This window comes from Fundulus heteroclitus, chromosome 1 (assembly GCF_011125445.2).
Source record: "Fundulus heteroclitus isolate FHET01 chromosome 1, MU-UCD_Fhet_4.1, whole genome shotgun sequence".
Taxonomy (NCBI): domain Eukaryota; kingdom Metazoa; phylum Chordata; class Actinopteri; order Cyprinodontiformes; family Fundulidae; genus Fundulus; species Fundulus heteroclitus.
In genome coordinates, this window is record NC_046361.1 from 25,969,498 (window position 1) to 25,988,770 (window position 19,273).

Sequence of the window (19,273 nt, forward strand, 5' to 3'; positions counted from 1 at the left end):
CGTATCATTGGCAGGGATGTCATATAATTTGGGGCATTTACTGATTTGAAGCTAGGGTAGGCGATTTTCCCGGAAGTTTCCCCAAGTCCCTTTTTGCATAACTGCACAGGGGCAAGACCATCTTACCTTGCTCTTCCGATCCTCAGGGGGGGTTGTGTGAAAAGAAAAATCTCCCAAATCCACTCTGGTCTTATTTCTTTCTACCGAGGCCTTCCTCTTCTTCTCATAAACTTGTACGCGGTTTGCTTCCTGCGACTCTCAGCCAAGTTCAAAGTATACAGTGAGAAAAGCGGAGCTACAATGACCGGCTAACCGCTAAGCTAACTGCTAACCTAGCCGCTAAGCTAACTGGCTACACTAGACACTAGAAGTGCACATGCGCAGCCAGCAAGCAGAAACTCGGAAGAGAAGAGTACAGACACTGGCATAACATGAGCACGTCAGAATGATAGACATGTGGCACAACCAATATATAGATAGGGCGATACCCGTAGAACTTGAGAGACAGAGGGGGCTGAGTATATAATGTCTTTGGGTGAGAGCAGGAACAAAACTAAGACAAATCCATGTCCTTCGGACCGAATGGAAAAGTTTAGTTAGAGTTTTTACAGGCATGCAGCTCCCACAGAGAATTATTTTTTAACCTCTTTTTTTGTGAATACATAAGGTATTGGCTACTTTCAGGATGTAAGTACGATTTTACCCAGGATAACAAAAAGTATTTCTGAACAGGATTTCAAACTATAGCTTTAATCTATCCACTTTTTTCAGGGAAGAAGGGTGAAATACTTTACAATTTAGATGCTCTTTAGATTTGAGTTCATTGTTAATTTTCTTTGATCTGTAGAACAATAAAATTACATACACAGGCTGAAATAAATGCTGCACCTCAAGTTGCAGAGAAACAATTTTTTTTAACCTTAAACAATGATCTAACATAATTCTGGCTCAGTATTTGCGCACTTATCTCATTCAAAATGGCAGTGTTCATTCAAATTAGTTGCTTTCCTGCAACAGACCACCTTTTTAAGCATTGATGTTCCATACTAGAAGCCTATTGTCTTCCAGGTTTATGCACTCAAAAGCTAGTTTTGATGTGTGTTAGGGAGCAGTGTCCTGCTGGAACATCCAGTTGTTTCAAGTCTTTAACCACACATTTAGATTTGAGGTGAAGTCAGAAAAATATGGAGGCATTCCCCCACTTTTATTATTCCAACCATTTTGTGCAGTGCACTGGAACAGCCCCGCAGCATGATGTTACCATCACCGTGCTTTGTACAGAGTTATTTGGTTTGCCTTAAATTTCTGATGAGTGTAGATGAAAGTTGAATTGTATTTAGTGAGTTCGGTCTCACAATCTTGGACATACTGACATTTTCAGTATCTGACATTTTTGGAGATTGTGTGATGTTCTATGCCCATAACATCAGACTCTTGTCTCCCATCTGTCCTTCTGTTCTCAGGTGGGTTTTACATCTGTGTGGAGATTAGCGATGCGAACGCTGTGATTAATGTGGAACTACTTGTGGTTCTAGGAATGTCTAGGAAACACTATTTCTAATGGTTGTAGCCCCCACTGTAACCTTTGGTAGCATAATAAAAACACAAAGACAACTGTGTGAGTCCTTTTTGTCAGGATTTCCAGGTCTTTGGTTATTTTCAGGTTTCTGGGGATCGTGCAGTTCTAATTATTGTTTATTATCTGTAGAGGGGCTGCACAGTGGAGCAGTGGGTAGCACTGTTGCCAGGTTCTCTCTGGGTACTCCGGCTTCATCCCACAATCCAAAAACATGACTGTTGGGTCAGCTGGAGATACGCACCAGCACCCCTCGCGACCCCACAAGGGATAGTCGTGTTGGATGGACAGATGGATTACCTGTAGATCCTTATTTCTGTCATTAGTTAGTTTTATGTCTATTATGATGTTAGTAGCTTCTTCGTGTTTCTGTTATATTCCTATTTTTCTGCCTGCCCCTCCTAAGCTTAGTTATATCATGTATTCCTCTCTCTCTCTCTCTCTCTCTCTCTCTCTCTCTCTCTCTCTCTCTCAGCTTAATTATCTTTACTCTTCTTACCTGTGTTAATCGCTCCACCTACCGTCCCTTCCGTCTCCATATTTAGTCAGCCCGTTCAGTCACACTCATTGTCAGGTCCTATGTTGTGCTACACCTAAACTTGTCAAGCTTCCTGTTCCATGCCTGGTCCTTGTCTTAACCTGCGTCACCAGTAAGTTTGTTATTTTGGACTCAATGAATCATCACTTACTCGATTATTTGGCTCCCTAGCTTTTGGCTGCGTTTCAGTCCTAATGCAAACACCACAAACTTGATACTTTCCCTAATTCAGGGATCGCCACAGTAAATCGTTACAACTGTCACACAGATTTTACAGAGCTTTTGCGCCAGATGCCCTTCCTGACGCAACTTTTTTTTCTTTCTTTTCTGACTAGACAATGAGTGGCATTGAAATCTGTCTCCAGACAAGAATAGGTGAGGTTTCTCTGAATCTCGCTATGAGACATTTGAGTATGTACATATGATTAGGACTTCAAACTTGCCCACCCATATCTTGTTGTTGTTAAAAATGAGTGAAGTTGTTTGTTTTGGTTTTTTTTACCATAATTTTGCACTAAAACAGTTTAAATAAATAGTTAAAAGCCCAAAAGGCATTTATTCATGTTGACGATGAGTGCTTGTAAACATCTGAATGGTTTGTGCTTTCTTTTTGCCATAACCCATCCTCATCTTCATGTTAGCTGTTTGAAGCATTACAAAACCCATTTAGTCTTCATATTTTTGCTTGGACTATTTAGAAACATTTTCCTTAGCATTAATTGCAAAACTTGCCCACAGTTTTTTGAGTTTACACTTAAATCTAGTATATTGTCTTTGTATGTTCATCCTGTTAATATGTTTCAGATAACAGGGTTTTGTTTAAAGTAAATCAACTAAAACGTATAATTTATGTTGCATTAGGAGTCACCAATCTCTTTAAATTTGAGAAAAAATATGAGCACCATAACATTTTAAATGATTATGAGAAAGCCGAATCTTTGTCACTGGTCTTCTGCGAGTTTACAGCAAACACGGCTCTGTGATCTGCAGCTCAGTTTCTCTTCCTGTTTGAAGAAGGCTTCCCTCCATAATACATGGGCACTAATTGAGGGTTCTGAAACTAATCATTAGCAGGGTTCCCAGGCAGCAAGTGCCACCTACATATTACCTCATATTGAGTACAGAAGGAAGAGAAAAGCTAAATGGCAGCTTGTATTGTTCAGAGGCAGCAGTGTGACATCTGCAGGCAACAACAGGATAGCGTTGCTTGTTGTTGTATATGAACGCTGTGTGTTATGCGCAGTGCTGTGGGCTGTAATGGAGAGGAAGAAGCATTAGGCACACTCATCTCTGAGGCAGCAGGAACTTGCAGCTCAACTCCACAGAGTCCTCTCCATCTGTAATCAGCGAAGTGAGAGGGGAGTCACACCTTTTATTCCTCCACACAAACAATCTTTGTTTCTTTGCTCCGTGTCCCTTTCTTTTCTACCTGCTTTTCTTCTCCTCCTTTAACAATGCCTTTCATTTAAATGTTAATGAATCTTCGTTTCAAAGCTAAGTAATTAACCACAGGTCCTACAAGTTTAAAACATTTTTTTTATGGATCTTGTCCCCTCTAATAATACCTGCTCCCTGTCCTTACCTGTCCCCTCCTGTCTCCTCTGCCCGCTGGTCTCTGTTGGGTTTTCTATATCGGAGATTTTACCTCTGAGCCTGCGGTCTCTCCCCAGCCCCATTTAAAAAGCCAGTTCATGAATAAATTAATAAAACTGGAAAATTGTAATAAAATACTCATTATATTGTCCAGCAAGGTGTGTGTGGCTTGATGAGAGTCAAATTACCCAAACTGTATCCAAAACTGCTCCCATAATTACTAGTCAAAGCAACATCTCAAGCGAAAGCTTCAATCAGCTGAGCTAGCTAATTATAATACAATGACCAAGGGGTTTTCAGTTCAATTGAGCTCTATTTCCTAACCTAAAGTAATTATTAAGCCAAATCAAAATGTCCAGCTCCTGTTGCATTGTTTCCCCTAGTGCGTATCTTAGTGGAAAAACTGTAACTTAATTAAAAAAAAAAAAGTTTAAAATTGCATTTTACTATTTAAAATGTGATTTAAAAATGACTTGCTTTCTTTCAACATCTCTTGTGTTTTTGAAAATTACATGTTGGGTTCTGTAAACTGGCTCATTAATCTTTTAGATTATTTTTAGATGATTAGAGCGCCTGGGGGGGGGGGGGATACGATGCTTCAGTCGTTTTGCTGGACTTATTTATCCGCTTAAGTGGAGAACCAAGCCCAAGCGATAGACTTTGGTCGCTTTGAAGTTTTTCTGTACAACTTTGCCAATCAGTAATTGAAGGCTATTGGTCTCATCTGGGAAGATATTTGTGCATCTTCAAACTAACAATACGTGTCTGTTTGAATAACTAGAGCTTTTATTTAGCTGAAAGAGCCCAAAAGTTGCATTGATTGACATTTACACCATAGCCCCACCCCCGCCCCCGTTTGTGGATGAAGGAACTGGTGTCACATCTATTATGATGTTGTTGCTTGTTTTGTTTTTTTTGTTGCATACATTGGTGCCCTTTTGTTTGATTACAGCTTGGTTTGTTCCTGCAGGTTTTGCTGTCTTCTTTCCTCTCTCACAAGGCCATAATTTGTTCATCATTAGATATTTTCTATGATCCTTGGGTGTTTGGGTTTTGATCACTTCTTAGTTCTTTATTCCTGTTACAATGGCTTCACCGTATTCAGTTTATTTCTCTGTTCATTAGTGTTAGAAAGCTCTTGCCATATACGTCATGGTCTGTGAGTTTTAGTTTATTCTCTTATGTCAGTGTTTGTCTGCTTTTCCTTGGTTTATAGCTTCCTTTGTGTCTAATTTAGTTCCCTCAGTGTTACTTAGGCTACGTTCACACTGCAGGGAAATGCAATCCAAATCCGATCTTTTTGCTCACATGAGACCCATATTCGTCTCTTTCATAGCCCATTTCCAATCTTTTCATACCCCCCAAAAATCCGATTTTTGACTCATTTGGATACCTATCGTATTATTTTTTTTCGTCCGCAGTTTGTTTCTCACTACACATCCACACTCAGTGGATCAATAAAAGACTGTTGTTAATAGCTGTGCTGCTTTCTTCTTACCTTATTTCATCTTTTCATGATGTGGTCTTAATAATGTCAGCTCCCATTGTGCAACAGCTTTCTAATAATAGCAAGGAGAGATGCTGGTCGGTATCTGCATTTATTTTTTTATTTATTTTGGGGGGGGGGGGGGGTTTCACAGCTCTATTGGCTCGCTTTTTATGAAAGTAGGCTGACAGGAAGGGGTTGGAAGAGGGGGAGAGACATGCGGCAAAGGACCGCGGGTCGGATTCGAATCCAGGTCAGCCACGTCGAGGACTAAGGCCTCTGTACATGGGTCGCGCTACCCACTGCGCCACGAGTGTGCCCCATGTTTTTTTTTTCTTTTCTTTTTTTTTTTTTTTAACAAAATGTAACACTTCTAGACACAATTACATTCACCAGTACTTCCATAAACGCTGCACTGCTGTGTGATATCGCCTCCTGCTATCCGTGCATGAGGGTCACTTTGCGATCCTGAACCGTTCAGACAGAAGTCTGATAGTGGTCGTAATTAATAGCAGTATGAATGACCACCTCCAGCAAAAACCTGCAGTATGAACGTTGCCTTTGTGTATCCTTTCCTTGGTTCCTCTACTCCACACTTCTCTTACCTGTTCCTCATTCACCTGATTAAGCTCACCTGAATCTAATGTCATTCTCCTCTCCGCCCTCAGTTTATAAGTGCACTGGTTTTCATTGCTCCATACTGGTTCCTCACATCACTCTGTCACACTCCACACTGTATGTATGTATGTATGTATGTATGTATGTATGTATGTATCCCTCCACTTGGGTTTTTTATTGTTCTATTGTTGGTAAAGTTTGTTGTTCTCTTTATTCATGGTAAAACACAATTTGGTATTAAGTTATGGTATTTTCATGTTACCACTGTGGATTCTCTTGCTTCAGGGGATAACTTGGTTTATCACCTAGGTTTCCACATTCAGGTTGCATTTTAGTGGTATTATCTAATTGACAAGTGGATCACACAGCTGAACAGATGGGATCTTTGCATCCTTCTTCTGTTCTTTCACCTCCAAATATTCTAGTTTTTCCCAACGTACCAAATGAGGTTCAGGCTTATCCTAGTTACTCAGAAAGCCGCCTTGAACTCCAGCCAAATATCATCACATTTCTCTCGTTTTACTTTGCCAGCTTGTCCTTACTATCAATACGTGGTCTGCATTAGCAAAATAAGTGTTTTTATTCTAGATGCATTCCACTCTCATAGTTGGAGTCCAGGAGGAAGTGCCCTGTCAGCAAATATGCTAAATCTGCTTTGTAGTGATGGATGGATCCTATTGGACTCCATTATGCTCCTGGTGTTCTTTTAGAAATTACAGTTAGGGTTTTGAATGTCACCTTATTTCTGTTTGCATCCTGCACACATTTTATTCCATAAGTCTACATGTAAATGCCTAATTAATAAACCACACCTGTTTGAATCTAATGACGAAAAGAGCAAACTGATAATCTGCTGCCTTCGAGTAAACAGGATTGACAAGACTTATGTACTTAAGGACATTATGTGCTGTAAAAGTTTAAAACTGCCAAAAAAAAACACCTGACATAATATGCACTAAACAGGAAAAGCAAACATTTTCCTCCTTGTGCAATCAGTTGCTCTTTCTATTTCTAATTAGGCACTGCTGAGTGCAGCATGTGTTGTAATGATGTCTTTGGGAAGGTCAGAGCTGTCTTCTTGGCGTTAACTGCCCTGTGTGCAAACGTCTGCATAATATTGAGTTACTGGATATGTTGGAATCCTGTTTATCAATTATGTTTGTATGACACTGGAAGATCACCTTTAAAAATACAGAGAATGTGTTAATCTTCTCAGTGAACATGTAGAATAAAACTTCTTAGACATAAGTCACCAAACTATGTCCTGCATCCCTCTGTGCATGTCTTAGTTCACTGCTCTTGCCATTAAGTTCCAACTGGATTTAAAAGACCTCAAAAGGACTTAAAACAGAACGAGGCTGTAAGAAAGCGGTATGACGTGCAAGCACCACGTAAAGAGAAGAGGGAATCCACTAAGGGCGTTATCACGTGGCGAGAAGCATTTATTGTGATGTTGTTTTTTTTAGCAGACAATATAAGCTGCTTGACTTCCCTCAACTGTTTTTTTTTTTTGTTTTTTTTTTTTTTTTTTTTTATAAAAGAGAAAACAGTAAAAGTAAAACTTTTGGATGCCATTTGATGATATTTGACTAAATTACAGCTCTGGGCAGAAATCTGTCCGAAAGGATTAACTCCAGAGAAACTATATCATGTAGTATTTGTTTCACTCCTGTTAATGTAACATTTTTCTGTATTTTTTCCAAGGTTATAATTGGGTGCTAACACAATCTGCAACAAGAAAATAAATCAAATGCACCGGGCTTATGGGTGTGCTTGTTACAACATCCAATGTTAAGTAGAACCAAGAGACTGAAACAGGCATTTCAAATGGGCAATGAGTCACAGAGAACCAAACAAGCGCAAATTTACAACGATTTACCCTAATTTAAATTCTTGTCACTAATAAACAGCTTAATCCTTGAAGATGGCTGTCAACTCACACACACAATTCAATGAGTGTTGCCCAAAATGAAAATACCTGGATAATCCTACTCTGTGACTTGTTTTCTGTTAATGAGGAGCTTTTTTGCCTTGACAATAACTATATATAAAAATTAATTTTTTTGTGTGTTTAGCTTAACCTTTTGCCTTCAGCTGTAAACTTAACCTAGCTGTTAGCCACGCCTGCTGAGCTAACATTTAGCCTGTGTGAAACAACCCCACTTTTCACTGCAAAAACTGAACTAGAAATAAGTAAAATGCTCCTAAAATGAGTGTATATGTCCTTGATTTGAGCAGTTAAATAAGATGGTTTGCCAATGGAATAAGATTTTTGCAGTTAAAATGGGAACAATTCATCTCCATCTTATTTCAAGTGCATGATATCTTATCTTATTTTAGGGGTCAAAATACTCATTCCATTGGCAGATAAAGTTAGTGTATTTATCCTTGACTTGAGCAGGTAAATGAAATTTAGAACATTTTACTTATTTTTAGATCTGTTTCAGTGTCCACACCCCTATTTCTCACTTACCCGCAACACATCACTCCAAACAATGGCAGCTGTGTGCAGGATTATGGCTTAATGTTCAGACGAGAATGGACAGATGTATTTGAGATGTTAGAAAGGCAACACAGGCTCAGTCAGTCATCACCATCAAGGTTTGCAGAATATCATGTTTGAAAGGACAAAATGTCAAATCTTCAAGCAGATGAACTGCAGCAGCAGAAGACCATACCTCTGGTGCCACTATGTTCAGCTAAGAACAAGAAACCAAGGCCATAATTTACACATAATCACCCATAATTTTACAATAAGAGATTTAATACAGTTGTCGTCCAAACGGAAGGGTCAGATTTTGTCACAAAACGAAAGCATGGATCCATTCTGCCTCATATCAATATTATGTCAGTGGGTCAAGTAGGGGATGGTGATGTAACAGTGTGGGGTATATTTTTAGTTTACTGTGGGCCTCTCACTACCAACTGAGCGTGGTTTTAATGGCAAGCTAATCCAGAGTATTGTCACTGAACCCAAATAACCACAGTGTGCTAATTTTCCTGTGCTTTATCTTATTGGAAGTAAGATAAAGCACAATATGACAAAACCCTATCAAAAGATTCAAGACTTCTGCGTTTACTGCCCTCCAATGGCCTCCAGAGTCACCCGGTCTTGCAAAACGCATAGGCTACACACTTTGAATCGTCTATTAGAATTGACACACAAGTTCCTTCTGTTGCTGCGATGCATCATTGCTCTAAATCGGATCAATGAGGCACGCTGCTTCTCTCTCTCAAGCACACATTAGCAATTCTTGTCATTGTTTTTGCACTGCGGGGTTAAAGGCCAAATGAGCAAACCTAGCCATCCGAAAGGAAAAGCCATTCAAATACAGTTAAAATAATCATTAAGGGTCTGTAAGTTTCTTGTTTTTTGTCTTACTGTAGTCAAAACATTCTCACTAAAGAGGTCTCAATAAAAGAAAATCATTCTGCTGTCGATCAGCTTTAGATTTGGTTAAATTCGAACATGATACACGCATCATTAACTAACTCCACTCCATTCTCTAATGAGAAGAACAAGAACTTTGCTTATATAACACTGTCTTTGAATGGTGTGTTAACATTGTGCTATCCTGACCTGCTAGTATGTCACTTACTACACCCAGATAACAGCTGACAGCAGTCGATCTTTAAACCACCTTTCATTCAGTCTGTTTAGTTCTTGAAACAGCTACAGTGATGGAGTGCTTTGGAAAATAACTTTTTTTTCCCTCTACAGCAATCAAGTCCTAGTGATTGACAGGTGGATGGCGGTCAAGCTGTGGTCACTTTCGATCTCTATAACCCATGTTGAGACCACAGATCCCATCTCATCACAACGGACCACGGTGCTGGCCAGTCTTTTCCATCTCAATGCAAATCCCATACAAGAAATGGCAATTATCTGTATTAGCATGCTGATCACTGTGAGGATGCAGAAACCATGAGGAGGAGGCAGAGGGGTCCTGACCTTATCAAGGAGTGAGCGGCAGCTGGCATGATCAGAATATGGAATCAGGCTTCTTCTCTCTTTTTTTGACCTTTCTTGTAAATATTTCGTTTTGCACTTGAATCAGAGAATATTAAAAAAACAAATAGGATTTACCCTCTGAGGACTGAGACTGCCCCTGGCACCTTCTTGACAAAAGACCTGGATACTGTCATTCAATTTTGTTTCTAAGATGAATATGCAAAGAGTGCCTTGCAAAATTAGTAACACCTCTTGAACTTCTTCATGTTTTTTGTTACTTTTCAGCTGCAAACTTTAACGTATGTACTGAATCCTCTGATACCCCTTGATAAAATGCAGGGCTACCAATAACTTTCAGAAGTCACCTAAAAAGTTTGCATAGAGTCCAGTTGTGTATTTTTCTGCATTTCTTAACCAGATAAAGACCCACTGAAAACAGATCTGTGGCCCACTTTTAGACAGGGATCCACCAGCTGAAAAAGATTGGTTTAGCTGGTGGTGGATGCCTCTGACTGAACTTTGGATATTTTGCAAAGAAAAATTAGTATAAGTTTTAATGTGTAGCTTTGATTTTAAAATACTCAAACATTACCTGGGGGGTTGCACACACATACATTTTTAGAATATGTGTACATTGGAAAACCATGTATAATTTTCCTTCAACCTTCCAATTTTGTACTATTTTGTGTTGTTCCATCGAAGGGGTCTGCAACCTATGGCTCAGGAGGTGCAAGTTGCTCATTAGCTACCGACAGTTGCTTTTAATAATTTTGATGAAAAATTCTGATGAACTGAGAAGTGCTTTTTTTTTGTTGTTATCTTTATGGTCAGACAAAAGGCCAGCTTTTTTGATTGTTCTCATACATACTTGGCATAGAATGTCAAAAGTAGATAACGATGCTATTGATGCAACATATTCTTGTTTTTCATTCTAAATATAGAGGTTTCCTCTCAGGAAAAAAAAGTAAACATAAGAGTTCAATGTCCCATCTATCTGTTGTCACTACAAACAAATTTAATGGTTATCACTTCCCTAAATGGGACTTGAACTATTTCCTTTATAGAAAATATAATTAATTTTCACACTGTAGCAATAAAGCTGTAGGTTTGTTCTGATGCTCATTACAAAGAACTATTGCTCCGCCACAAGCATGACAAGATGAAGGTCAACCAACACTAACTACTGAGTTTAGTTTTATCCCAGCTTGAGGAGGGAGTCACACAAGCATCCCAGTCCGGGTTTGCACTGTTGTTGCACATCTACAACAGAAGGGAACAGTCTTTGACAAGGGAAAATGAGTGACTAATGATGTTGAGAGGTCAAATGAGGGGAAATCTTCCTCCAGGAGGTGCATATCATGATAAAAGAAGATGCAGTCCCTTCTTTCCCCCAGGCTTTCCCATCGTGCCCCCTCCCCCTCCTCCCCCAGATGTGCCCTCACCAGTCTAGGGATCAATCCTTGCCTGCTCAGCTCGACTCCCACACTCCGGCCTCTTCATTTGCCCCAGCCTGTGAGAATGAAGGCTCTAATTGACGAGGGCCACTGAGAGCCAGCATCCTCGTCTGCCGGTCTCGCAGAAAAGGGGTCGCCAGGCATCAGCCGCTCAGACTAATCTTCTCCATTACGTTCTGCTCTACTGTGGGAGCAGGAAAAACAGGCTGCCTGTCGCTGCCGCATATCATACATTTCAGTAGGCCTCTGTTTGTGCGAGACTGTTTACAAGCGTCGCTCCAGTTATTTGGCTAATGGCATCATGTTGGATCATGAGGAAAACAGAACACGTTAAACCCATTTATGGTACTCACTGGCAACTTATGCTATGACTACATCTAATGCTTTTTTTTTTTTTGATGCTGTTCTACAGGATGTTTTTCCACCAGCACAGCTTTAAAGCACTTCGTATTTTGTGAAAAACAACTCTGCCACAATGATTAAGAGTCTCTCTACCTGTTTGGCAGCTAATTACTCATCATATCAGCATCACTGCTGAAGACATGGTGCGCTCATTTTCATTCACAGCCCCTGTGGGGATTTATACCGTTCACGTGTCTAATTTCGACCTTTAATTGTTATGATTGGACATTTAATTTACAATCTAAAGCAATCTGAAGCGTGGCACTGATCATTTCCAGCAAGGGTAACATATTTTGATGACCTGTGAGAAATACCTGCCCTGTGAGAACTCTTACTGTGACTGAGAAGAGACTGAGAGGGCTTTGAAAGAAGAAATAAATGTGGTGTGATAAACCTTTTCAGGATATGACCTTTTCCGTGACACAACACTAAACTGCATGCATATTCAAAAACATTGTGTCGTTGCTGATCTGTAAGAAATCCATAAGAAAGTTCCAGGAAAAGTAGCGACCTGTCTATGTAATGGTAATAGATTTCCTTTTTGTTTCTCCTAATTACAGTAAATGCTAAGCATGGAGGATGCTGAGTTTTAGCATCATCCATGCTGTTATACCCAGGGACACCTTGCTAATACCAGGTTGTGTACCGTTTTTTCCACCAGAGCTGCCTTAAATCTCCGTGATATAGACGCAATAAAGTGTAAAAAAAAACATTCCTTCAGAGAATCGGGTCCATGTAGACATGACAGCAATACGCAACTGCTGCACATTTGTCAGCTGTATATCCACGATGGGAATCTCTCGTTTCACCACATCCCAAAGGTCCTCGTTTGGATCGAGATCTGGCAAATGTGGAGACCATTGGAGGTCATTTTTATCTAAAAATTACATGTTGGACATTACTTGAGAATTTTTACATGTTGCATTATCCAGCTGGAAGTAGTCATCAGAAAATAGGTAGCCACACTACACAGGCAGGCTGTGTTTTTTTTCTCTCTCTCTCAACAGGAACAAGTAATAGTGTAAGTATACTAATATATTTCAAAGAAAATAAACAATTAAAAACTATCAGTATATTTGAAATTGGAAATTGTCTGTACATCATTTGTAGGGTAAAACAGAAATCGGTGGCATCAACTTTTCTTCCAATTATGGACTATGGTGATATAATATACATGACCGCGTCTGCTCAATATCTTCATGCTGGATAGCGTGTATCACTGTGCTTTGCGGTTTATTACAAATCATGGAGCCTTAACTCATCACTGTCTCTTGTACACTAAGGTAAAATTGCCATTTCTGGATGTTCGTCGGCTTGGTAATTGGTATTTTTTGATTTACAAGGCTATTCTTTCTAGCTTTGTTGACTGTATGTAACAGGACCTACAGCTTCCGGTCCCAAGACTTTTTGAATTTTAGTGTTCCTTGTGTCAGAACAGAAAGGGGGAAGAAAGCTTTTAGCTTTTCTTCTCCAACTTCATGGAACAGTTTGCAATTGGACCTTAAACTTAGAACACTAGTATCTCTGAATATATTTAAGACCATAGTAGATCCCATTGAGTTTATGTTGCAGAAGTGCTATTGTTCTACTTGAGAAAATTGCATGTGTTTTATTGTAAGTTTATGTTTATTGTGACTGTGTTGTAATTGACTCTGCCACTGTCTTGACTGACAGTTATATGTTGTTGTTTTTTTGTTTTATTTTTTATTTCTCATTTTATAATTCTTTCCCTGTACTCTTCTTCTCTGACCCAAGTTTCTTTCTAGTTTAGAAATTAATAAAAAAAAAGTAAAGCAGCATAATTTACAGCTATTGGAAAGTGCCTCATGGAGCTTCACTACTATCCAAAAAAAGTACTGGTTTTGCAGTTGGATGTCCGAGTTAATGCTGCCACCTAGAGGACAATAAATAGAATACAACTTATTCAATGAATGACAGAAGACTACTATGGTTGCTAAAAAAGAGAGACCTAAAACATAATAAAGATGTACTGTATTTATGTTTGATTAAAAAAAAAAAAAAAGGTTAAACGCAAAGATGTTTGTAAGATTTGTGTTTTCTGCTTCTTTTTTTGGATTTTGTCAACTGAGAATCTTCACCAGTGTATAAATGTTTGAATTATGCTGTTTTAGCTTCTTGGAGCAAAAGAGTGGGAATGTGTTTTATTATCGCAATGACCAAATAAAGTCATTATGACTGACACGCCCATTGATCCGAAGATTTTGAAGGCCAAATTACAAGAAATTGCTGCATTGAGACGAAGCTCGTGTTTCCATAGTTACAACAGCTCTGAGACAGAAACCTCACACTTATTACCCAGAGTTGTAATACTTCTCTTCATGCTGTCTGCCACCCTGGTGAGATTTGACGCATTTTATACATGTTAAAATAGGCTTGATTGGTTGGCTATTGGAGGAAAGAACAGTGGTTTTAACAGCTTTAAATTCTCCCCATTGAGTCCTTACCAAAAACTTCTGGAGTGATACTATTTTCATCAGGCCTTTTGAATATAACCCACAACAAACACCCAAACATGTATGCTTGATGGTTGAGAGAAAGTAATATTAAAAACCTTGTATTTAAGCCAAATTCTTCAAAGCAGAGAATGATTCAACACAACAGCTTCTGTTGAGGGATCAATCCATGCAGGCCTCATCTAGGATGACAAAATAAATGGAGATGATCTCTACAGCCTTTTAGGTCAAAAGAAGAATCCTATCTTCAAACAGTAATCTCCGGAGATTATCGTTTAAAAAAAGGATTCTTCAAAAAAGAAAGGGCATTGTTTATGCGCCTGTCAAGATAAAGGACACAGAACATCTTGTGAGTGCTTTTTATTTTTAGTCTGCTAATATAAAGTGCTGCTGCCAGAGTCCTGACAAACAGCAGGACCGTGGACTTCATATTTCTTTTCATGCATGAACGGTGCAGACCCCCTCAGGTCATCGGACACCTGTTTACTCGGTGATCAACAAGACTCAGTGACTTGGAGATCCAGCCATCCATTTTCTAACATGTCTATCCCATGTGGGGTCGCGAGGGGTGCTGGTTCCTATCTTCAGCTGTCGATGACCGAGAGGCGGGTTACGCCCTGGACAAGTTGCCAGTCTATTGCAGGGCAACACAGAGACAAACAGGACAAACAACTATTCTTGACTTATTGTATAGTCTGTCCCAAGCTTAAGTTTCTGCTCTTCAACTCTAGAGCAAACACCCTGAAACCTGAACTGTGCAGAAACAGTTTGCCCCTTTAAAACAGGACAGAAAACATTTGTTTATCGCAGGTTTCTTATTAAGTCCAAAGATTACTTTATTGATTCATTTCTTCAATATCTTAGCTTTTTGTTATTTTACATTGTATTTTTTACATAGACTTTTTAACATTGCTGTCTTTTTGTCATGCTTACGTTTTTAATATTATTTTATCTTTTATGTTGTTGTTTTTTTCGTGTGTTATCTTTGCTCCTTATTTCCATGTAAACAACTTTTAATTGCCCAGAGGGTATACGGTCCAGTGCAAACAAACTCTGTTCACAGAGTCCTGTATCCAAGCGTTTTTAATGGAAAATTTAGTGGAGGAAAAGTCCAATAGAAACAGGCGAACAATCAACAGAGATAACAACCTTGAGAGGTTTGTCCTGTGGCTGGAGTGAGTGCTTGAGAAGCCACCTTGTTCAGACATTTCCAAGGAGGGGTACAACTGTTGCACTTTTTATGTTATGCTACTAAAACAGCACGAGAAAAGTTTTGCTAAGGAAAAAAAAAAGGATAGAACCATTGCTCAGGGGTTCAAAGTCCTCTTTTAAGAGGAACATACATTTTCCATTTCATTTAAGGATCAACCTCCCAGAGGGGAATGCAAAAATCCAAAGCTGCTTGGGGTCCAGGTTGAGGTTTTCGCAGTCAGTGAGGAGTTGAGAAGCTGTCATCTTCTTGTGTTGGTTTATGGTGTTTTCTCAAGTCCAGATATTTTGGAAAATCTTTTAAGACCTAACAGAAACAAAGCTGCATTGCACTTCTCGGGCGCAAATGTATCGAGGGCAGTGTTAAATATTAAAAACAAATGATCATTGTCAAGTTACATTCCGTAGAGGTTTTAAATGACAGAATAGTAGTTTATCCTGATGTGTATGAACAAAAATATCACCTTCACATAAGAGGCAGACAAATATATATCAGCATAAATTTAGCAATAACACAAAATATTAACCTGAGTAGAAGGGACCGTGTGGAATGGACTGTATAGTTCAGAAAAAAAGCATAAAACATCAAGTTATCACACGTAGTCTAGCATAATGCAGCCCATGGGACCAGCTAATTAGTTTACAACTATTTATGTTCTGGGGAGTATTTTACTTCCTTAGTTTTTTAATTTAAAACAATGAGTTGCCTTGTATTATGGAGTTAAATTTCTATCCTATAAGAACTACTGATATTGGATAAAACAAATTGTTCCCTGAACTCATTCTCACACTGGACTCCACTGGTGAATTTATTTATTTCCTTTCTCTTAGTTTCTGTAAAGCTACAAGCATAATTATTATGGTTGCTAAATAAAGCCTCTTGGGCTTTATTAAGACCTCAGCAGAGCCTCAGCCCAAATATTGAGGGTACATACAAAACATGGCAATACCTTCAGAAGGCTGACATTTCGACATAAAAAAAAATATTAGATGCCTTGAACAATAAATACTGCATATCCCTTTCCTGTTTGAAAGTATTAATTTAAATAAATATACATTTCTATTATATTTAAAATTACTAGGATGCATACATCTGTAAATCATTAAGCTAGACCAGGGGTCAGCAACCTTTACAACCCGCGGAGCCATTTTTGTCCTCGGTCCAGCTAAACAAATTTAGTTAAGAGCCACAAAAGTTACACATCTCTTACAAAAAAACAATAGCTTGTTTTTTTGGAATACTATAGGACATTTGTTTACATTTTTTTTAATTAAAGATCAACAGTTATTATTTAACCAACATTATTTTTATGTTTAGGTTTAATACATTTTTTCAATTGGACATTGGATTTTTATAGTAAATGACATCAAAGTGATGAAGAAACAAGTCGTTTGCAACCTATTGACAAAAAGATACTTTATTTATCTATAGTAAAATATTCTACACACTATTAGTTTCTTTCTTTCAGGAAATGTTATGCATATATTACAGAACTAAATGCACCCTAAAATTAGCTATTTTAAATTACCTTTACATTTAGAAACATTGACTTGTGAAAGCAAAATCTGTCGAGCTGTATTTGGCGTTAAAACATCAATTCTTATTGCCACATTGCTAGACAGGACACTGGGGAAAATAAATAAATAAAATAAAATAAATAAATAAATAAAAATAAAAAAATTACCAATTTATTCTCCCCCCGCCCCGCATTTTTGGTCTAAGTTTTTAAGAGCCAAAGCTGAAGGTGTAAGGAGCCAAAGGTTGCAGACGGGGAAGTGTACTTCTCAGGTTTTAAAAGGTGAGTGAGCCATCTTCTCTAGCACACAATCTTTGGTTGCGCTTTACGTCGCGACGTCAGATCGTGTTTTTGGGTAAGGAGGGAGGGGGCGGCCCGTGCCATGGTGTGTTTTCAGAGGAGGGGTGTAGCTCGCTTGACGTCTGTCAGGCTCCGACAGTTTGGTATCACTCATGGTAAGTGTTTCTAATTTCCACCTTTCAGTGTTTTCGTGTCATTTCAGGAGGCTGTTTTTTTCGCCCGCCGGTTTGTGCGTGTTTGTGACGCCTGTTGAGCCTCTGTCTGTCACGCTGTCTGTGTAGATAATTTACCGTATTTCAGCAGCTCTGTGCAATGCCACTAACGGGACTGTCAACCTGAGTCCGCTAAATGACAGAAGCTGCTGTCAAAACCGCGCTTGAATGGAGCGGAACGGATATTTTAACGATTTTTATCTACTTTTATTTTTGCTGTGTGTGTTTCCACCGATTACACCAAGTCCCGTATTCTATAATTTTATTTGCGTGGAACAGAAAGTACTTTTGTGTTACTCAGCCGTGAATTTTGGGACTTATGTCATAATGGCCATGCCCTGTCGTTACAGTAACCCTATTATACAGCCCCATGCAGTAAATTAGAAAATGCATTTCTACGAGGCTTGTTTTTCATATCAAAAGTACCGGAGAAAAAAAACAACAACCATTGAGCCGGTATTAAACTTATTTTTTGCATGAAACATGTTGCTTTTTATTGATTGTTGTTAGTTAGAGGTGGGGAAAATAATCATAACATAAATAAAGCCTTTAAAACATATTTTAGTAGTTAGTAATTTAACAGTGACTTAATTAAATAAATTAACTTTTCAATAATATTGAAACTTATTGAATATGACCATGTACATTATCTATCTATCTATCTATCTATCTATCTATCTATCTATCTATCTATCTATCTATCTATCTATCTATCTATCTATCTATCTATCTATCGTTTGACATATTATAGAGAAACATGAGAGATTTTTCTTTGTTTTCAATCACCTTAATGCTACTAAGTGATTTGTCATGACAGAGGCTATTAAGGGCCTTGTCAAGCAGCCAGATTATTAAAATAATCTTCCACAGGTAAATGCACCCCGGTTAATGTTATAATCTGATGAGCCTGTGGCCTCATTGTATCTGAAGGCTATTGTTTTTTTTTTTTTCCCTTTAGCTTTTTATTATCATTGTCAAGGAAACAGAGATGCACACTAAAAAAGGCATTAAGGAAGGCAGATGTGGAGGATTACAGATTTCGCCTCCCTTTTTCTCTTGCTGGTGGTTGAAGGCAGCTTGTCATCTCCTCTGCAAAGACTGAGCTCCGCTGCCGCGTTATGATGGGACTGAAGGTTGGTTCCCACCCTCTCACTCCACTCATACATTCTGATAACTGTTTCCATCCGTGCAGAGCTGTAGCGGCCTGGAAGAGTCTGACATGGCATGATGCATCCCGGTATCTGTTCGGCTTCCTCTGCTAAGTGGCTGAGAGCGTGCCTGCCCCTTCAGGGCACCGCTAACACAGCACAGCGATTCACGTCTCACTCGGATGGTCAGACCACCATGATGAGGCTGCCCCTCCCCTCCTCCTCCTCCTCCTCCTCCTCCTCGTCCTGTTCGTGCTGCACTCACGTTGTTCCATCCTTTCTCGGGTCTGGGCGCAGAATTGAAGGTCTTTGTAGAAGCGTAATTTGGTTTGCGTCTTTGTGTTCGAGGTCGTGACCATGACGCATACAAGATCGAACTCTGCGGCTCGTGAAGAGGGGAGTTGCTTCATCCTCAGATATGTGCTCAGCTTATTGAGAGTACTGCAGTGTAATTTGGCCTCCTGAAGCCTTGGTTAGTTCACAAAGTAGAGCCAGGCCGTGTTCCTCATAACGATTCTGACACTGAATCAAAACAACTTACTTACGAAATTAGCTGTTGGAAAGCCACTAACGCAATGGCTTTGCTATTAAGATGAGATAAGATGAGAAACTCCTTTATTGTCCCACAATGGGGAAATACAGACGTGACGGTGGCAAAAAGAGAAAAAAAACGACAAAAAAAAACAGTTTCACACTAAATCAGTAATGACAAGAACTAGAAATTTAATCTAAAGGTAGTTCTAGAGCAACAGAAAATGAACTTATCAGAATAAAAATAAACTCAAAACAATAAA

General features: G+C 39.0%; 1 protein-coding gene across 7 annotated transcripts in view; it reads left to right on the forward strand.

Annotated features, from left to right (window-relative positions):
* Window positions 1-17,154: 17,154 nt before the first annotated feature.
* tmcc1a (transmembrane and coiled-coil domain family 1a) overlaps window positions 17,155-19,273 on the forward strand; it is a 63,059-nt gene continuing 60,940 nt past the window's right edge. For 4 of the 7 annotated variants that reach the window (XM_021317241.2, XM_021317249.2, XM_021317236.2 and 1 more), the window contains exons 1-2: window positions 17,155-17,274; window positions 18,290-18,464. The gene's annotated coding sequence lies outside the window, so the exon portion shown is untranslated. The remainder of the gene's footprint in view (window positions 17,275-18,289; window positions 18,465-19,273) is intronic. The other 3 variants (XM_021317251.2, XM_012863859.3, XM_012863866.3) reach the window with 3 other exon arrangements.